The following is a 5,981-nucleotide window of genomic DNA, read 5'->3' as shown; positions in this document are numbered from 1 at the left end:
AAAAAGAGGATTTTTACATCCTCATACTTACATGTTTGGTTATGGCGAGTGACCGACGTAAGTGTAACAACTCGTTTGGTCGGATAACACTCGGTTTAAAACCGTTTTGGTAAGTAAAAAGTGTGTTTTAAGATTAGTGACGGTGTAGTGGTCGAAGTGGTCGGTCAAGTGATTTAATGCACGATGACGGTACCAACAATGTGTAAGGCTTGTATTTACGATCGGTAGGTCGTAAATACGCGTCGGATTGTGACTTAAGAAGTTGAGTCGAGAATTTTAAGGGAGAAAAGAGGGGGCAGACACTCGCGTAAGTCTCAAATGGGGGGCATTTGAGGGGTATTTATAGGAAAATGAGTGGTTATGTGAGTTTTGAGCGACGTGGCCACCTGGGCTGCTCAAAGAGGCGCGAGCCATGTCGCGGTTCTTCGAGGTGTCTTGTCGCTTTCACACAAAAACAATCATGGTTTGTTCTATCCTAGGTTTTCTAGTCACATGTTTGGTACTTGACCATTCATGAATCCGGGAAAACTTAAGGTAGAAGGTTTGAAATGTTTTGTTTTTGGTGGTTGACTCGGTTTGACTCGTTATTGGAGTCGGGATTTGAATTTTTGAGTCGGTTTTTGGTCCGGTGTTGGTTTTGACTCTAGTTAGTGTCATTGCGACCCCGTCGTCGTGCATTAAACACTCCAGGTATTTTTGAAATGTTTTGAAATATTTTATTTTTGAAATCGTTTTAAGTTTTCCGACGTCAAGTTGTACACAAACTGTTGATCAACTGTCGCGATTCCAAAACATGTTATAGTCCGATAATCATCGGGTGTTTGTTGGAGTCTCAGCAGATACTGGGTATCTATAGAGCTCCGAAAGAATCTTCTTCAAGGGGGGTCGATTCACCACTTTGTTGAGGATTAAACATAAACTTTCACACTACACAAAACAAATTAGAACTTCCACTTACTTCTAACAACAAAAAGAGTATAAAAACAACTAAGCAAAAATTCACAAACTCAAGTTCTAGCTATGTTGCCCCTCCCCGGCAACGGCGCCAAAATTTGATTAACTAAAAACTAGGTCGTTAAATACTAGAATTAACTATCAAATTAACAATTTCTAAAACCAAACTCAATTCTACACTAGGTACTTAAATTGGTAGTATAGCATGAGTAAGGGTCGAACCCAAGGGAAGGATTAACAACTAAAAACTTGACTAGTGAACTAATTGGGATACTAATGAAAGCTCTATAAACTAAGTAAGGCACTAACAACAATTTAGACTTACTAAGTAATATTATTAACAAACAATGGTTATGAACAAGGGGAAACTAGTGATGACATAAATGGAGAAATGTATTTGATTGGAAGCAAACATGAAAAAGAGTAAAATTGGAGACTTTGCTATTGTGACAATTTAACAAACAACTTGTATGCAAGATTCAATATAAGGAAGAAACTTGATGTAACAAGGCTCAACAACTACTTCCTAAGCATAAAGATCCTCTATTTTTATTCCCTCAACAATTACTTAACTACTTATGTATGATGGTGACTACTTACTCCTAAACCGGAATAGTTGGTCCTACTAATATGGTTACCTAATTGAAAACCACAACAAGGTTTGCATATTAGAGCATGAAGAACAATAGCCAAACAAAAGTGTCAAGATTAATCCTTTAGGAGGCTTAATCCAACTATCCCAGAGATTAACATACAAGTTTCACTCACAAAGACACAAACTTTAATCCAACATCATAAAGATGCAAGCTTGCTACTAGAATTGCAATAGTAAGATGATTAACATGCAAGGTTAGCTACTCCTAACACAATAACATCCAACATAAACAATAAAACCAAGGAAACATGTAATAATTATTGAGGAAAGATTAAGAGGTTCTTACAAACTTAAGGAGAGTAGTGCCTCACCAAATTACACCAAGAAAAAGGTTTAGCTTTCCATAATCATGGATGAAACCAAGAATTGTGGAAGGATTGACATAAAAACCCAATAAAAGATTATAACTTTCACCCAAAAACAAAGTGTTCTTCTCATATAAGTTTTTTGTGAGTATTCAATAATGATGTGATAATTTAGGTCTTCAAAATGTGGGGTTTATATAGGGGTGCACTCCTATCTAGGTTAAGTCTTCCAAAATGAGCCCAAAAACACGGACTTGTTTAACTAAGCTCGTGTTTAAAATAGGATTGCGCAGGCTCCTCTGAAGGTTGCGCAGGCTGCGCTTCGGCCTGGACTCCCTCGTGAAACTTACACTTCTTGCTTGATCCTTTGCTTTCCCAACTTCACTTGTCATTTCTTGTTTGGAGCGGCTTCTCATCTTGGGCGATACAACATGAAGTCTTCACCTTGATTCATTGACATGGATGCTTGGCTTGCCTTAAGAAGTGAACATTTCAAGATTAAGCTCTTTGTAAACCAAAACTACAAGGAAATGGAGTAAGCCGACATTTCCGAGATTAATGCATAACTTGGCCTCACAAACTGGAATAAATAGCCTAGTGGACACAACTAGACATGACTTATTTGACACTTATCACCCGCCCCCTACCACCTTAAACACTCCCTGCCGCAGTACCCTCCTCGCCTCCTACCACCATCCCCGTCCCTTCATTCACCCCCATAGCCGCAACCAATCAGCGGCGGGTCGCCTTCAACCACGACCCTCAAACCCTAATAAACAACATAACCATAAACAATAAATTATTAAAATTATGACTGAAAAACATTACTTTGTTGAATAATTTACAATTAACAAGTTAGATATCGCGTATATGTTTTAACTTTCCAACAATAATTAAAGAAATAGATTGATTTCAGAAGTTGAATGGTTAAAATTTGAAAGAAATTGATTTACCGTTTTTCCTAGGCTAAGGGAATGGTGAGGGTATGAAATAGAAAGTTTTCGGTAAAAAGTAATGGGATGAGTAAAATACATATCGCGAAAATAAATTTCGTTAAAACATTGTATTAATTTAAGGACTTGTTTGGTTGCCAATCAAAAACACAGGAATTGTAATTCATGGGAAGTGTAAAAATAGTTTGTTATTTGGTTGCCTCAATTCACATGAATTGGAACTTCCTAAGAACTCTAATTCCTCCATAGTGGAGGAAGTTTCTTACCTAGGTCCCCCTAGATAAGTGGAAGTTCCTATGGAATTGGAGTTCCCACATGCAACCAAACAACTTTTCCAAATTCACATGAAATAGAATAGCATAGTAATTGGATCTTCCCGGGCATTGCAATTTTCAATTGTCAACCAAACGATCCCTAAGATGTGTGTAAACATATTTTCATATCATATCATCATATCATATACGGAGTATCATATCGTCATATCATATCATATCCTATCATATCTATACAATAATATAGAAGGGTGGTTGAGCACATATCAAAGATGCCAGGTGGCACACTCTAAAATCTTCAAAAAGCAATCCTTAAGCAATAAAGAAATTCTTCATCATGTACGATACATTCAAGTGGTAATTTAAGTGGAGTAATTATCGGCCAACTTTTAGCTTTTCCTTATTCAATCTTTACCTCTTAAAAAGAGAGAACTTGGTGTGTACTGTAGCAATGAATAGTACACAACCAAGTTCCTCCTCGTCCGTTGGATTTCATTCTTTTGATCTCCTTCCTCCCTTTCTTCTTTAACCCACAGCCACATCTTAATCTACACATTCTCCTTTAACTCACTGCCACATCTCCCGAATACCATTCTCTCATCAAACCCTAACAGATCTCACCCAAATCGCAAAAATCGATTATCCTCTTCAAGGTATTTCCTACGAATTTCATTTGGGTTTGATTTAATTATTATTTTGGTCAGGTTGTTAGAATGATTCCTTTATTGAATATTGGTTGATGTTGGTGTTGTGTGAGATCTGGATTCCTTAACTCATCTTGATTTCAATTTGATTTCAGGGTTATTATTGTTAGAGTATTCAAATGTTGTTGTTGGTTCTGTGTTAGATCTATTGTCGTACTTTGCTCGCGATTCCAGCATCAGGTATACTCAAGCCCTTAATTTTAACCATTTTTTATCTTTTTTTTGGGATGCTTATGTCGTTTTAGTAGTTACATCTCCTCCCTTAATTCTAACCATTTCATATTGATTTCGTTATTGTTTTTGAATCCATTTTTTACATTAGATTTCAGTTTGATTTCGTTATTTTTTTTATCAGGGTATTATCGAAATCGAAGTTCCTCTCTCACAGGTATCTTCCTTGTAAAATCCAATTTTTACATTAGATTTCAGATTGATTTCGCTATTTTTTTTAATCCATTTTTTACATTAGATTTCAGTTTGATTTAGTTATTGTTTTTGTTAGGGTATTCTCGAAATTGAAATCAAAGATCCCCTCACAGGTATTTTCCTCTGTTTTTTCTTCCTATTTTATAGGTTTGTAAAGCATATTTTGAGATATATTATTGATTGTGGAACATCATCATTCTCAACCACTTAATTTAAATAACGATACTCCTAAATGTTACCTATTGGGATAGATTATTGATTGTGCCTAAATTGAAATAATTTAGGGTTTTAATTTTGAGCTTAAATTTGATTGCATGCAATGATCTGTGCCTTTTTGGGTTTAAACTGAAATTTATGGGTTGTTTTTATGTGCGCAAATTATGAGTTGCTTTCCACCGCACCAGTCACCAGCGCAATTTTAATTGCACGTATAAATTCTCGAGTTTGCTTTAAATATTAATGTGTTAGAAATAGAAATTCGTTTCCCATATAAGTTTCGTATTCAAAATTTGGAATGTTGTTTAAAATTCCAGTTCAATTAGTTATTTCTAGGGTGCTGCAAAAGATTTTTTGAGTACCAAAAATTGCTTGCTTTAGTTATTTGTGTTGTTGTAGATACTAGATAAGCTGCTTATGTGCATGAGATGGTCTCACATTGTGAGGCGGTCTCATTATGCAAAAAGATAACTCATTTATATTAGCATTTTATGAATTATATTTTTATAAAAATGGTCCATCTCACAAGGTGAGACCGTCTTATATTCTATGATTTGTGACTTATGTGATACATTGTTGTTAAGTTGTGTTTCCTTTATGTTATTTTCGCGACCCTGATTAAAAGTAAGAATGTTATTTAATGTCGGGTATTATGTGCTCAAGTCGGGTTTACATTGTGTGCAAGTATAGTCTGGCAAATGACATTAAGAATTAAGACGTTGGGTGATCTAAATTCACGTGTTGTTTATGTTAGGATTTAGGTGTTGTAGTAAGTACTCTGGCTAATTTTTTTAGGGCATTGTATATTATTGCAAAAAAGGATTATAACAGTTACGTGTTATTCAGGAACCCATTTATTCTTTGTCACCCCTCTCTGTTGAACAAAACAACCAAGTGAAAGATGTTGTCGAGTCGCAGGATTCTCAAGCTTTCTTTTCTCTTTTGTCCACAGAAAATAATGGGATTATTTCTACAGGATTTCGGAAGGTAAGCGAATCTGTTAATCATTGTCAACTTTTTCAAGCTTCAAATTGTTTGGTTAAATACTGCTATTTGGTGTTCACTAGGGTCAATTTATCTAGGCGTTTGTTATTGAGCTGATGAAGGTAGGAACAGCATGAGTACCAGTGGGATTGCTTTTACATGAGATTAAGACAAAGGGAACTTCTGCACCTCTTCGTCTTGCTTAGCTGAAAGGATTGGTAAACACCCTCTCTATATTAATTTGCAATTTTTGTGGTTTATTATATTTTCCTGTCTTTGTAATATATTGTGTTTTTTATGATTGAATGTGATACAATTCCCAGAAACTAGCCTTCTCTTTTTTTAGTAAAGAGATGTATTGTCATTAGCTGGGTATCGGAGGTTGTAGTAGGAGACCGCGAATCCCGTGTTTGAGACTGGTGAGTAATGGCTAAAAGTTGGAGTATTTGTCTAGGTTGGTAACTTCTTCTATTCCTATTTTCCACTACAACAACTAATAAAGCAGATTAAGA

The 5,981-nt window shown here is 35.6% G+C and overlaps 1 long non-coding RNA gene across 2 annotated transcripts; it reads left to right on the top strand.

The window, feature by feature from the left end:
* The first annotated feature begins 3,662 nt into the window (after window positions 1-3,662).
* LOC141615326 (uncharacterized) lies at window positions 3,663-4,382 on the top strand. Of its 2 annotated transcripts, XR_012529796.1 has the most exons (4): window positions 3,663-3,792; window positions 3,939-4,023; window positions 4,199-4,231; window positions 4,346-4,382. It is a non-coding gene; the product is annotated as an uncharacterized LOC141615326 (long non-coding RNA). The 2 variants fall into 2 exon arrangements; XR_012529797.1 differs by lacking the exon at window positions 4,199-4,231 and having other exon boundaries at window positions 3,665-3,792.
* The last annotated feature ends 1,599 nt before the right edge of the window (window positions 4,383-5,981 follow it).

This window comes from Silene latifolia, chromosome 11 (assembly GCF_048544455.1).
Source record: "Silene latifolia isolate original U9 population chromosome 11, ASM4854445v1, whole genome shotgun sequence".
Taxonomy (NCBI): Eukaryota; Viridiplantae; Streptophyta; class Magnoliopsida; order Caryophyllales; family Caryophyllaceae; genus Silene; species Silene latifolia.
Note: the sequence above shows the minus strand (reverse complement) of the source record. Positions and strands in the feature narration are given on the sequence as shown.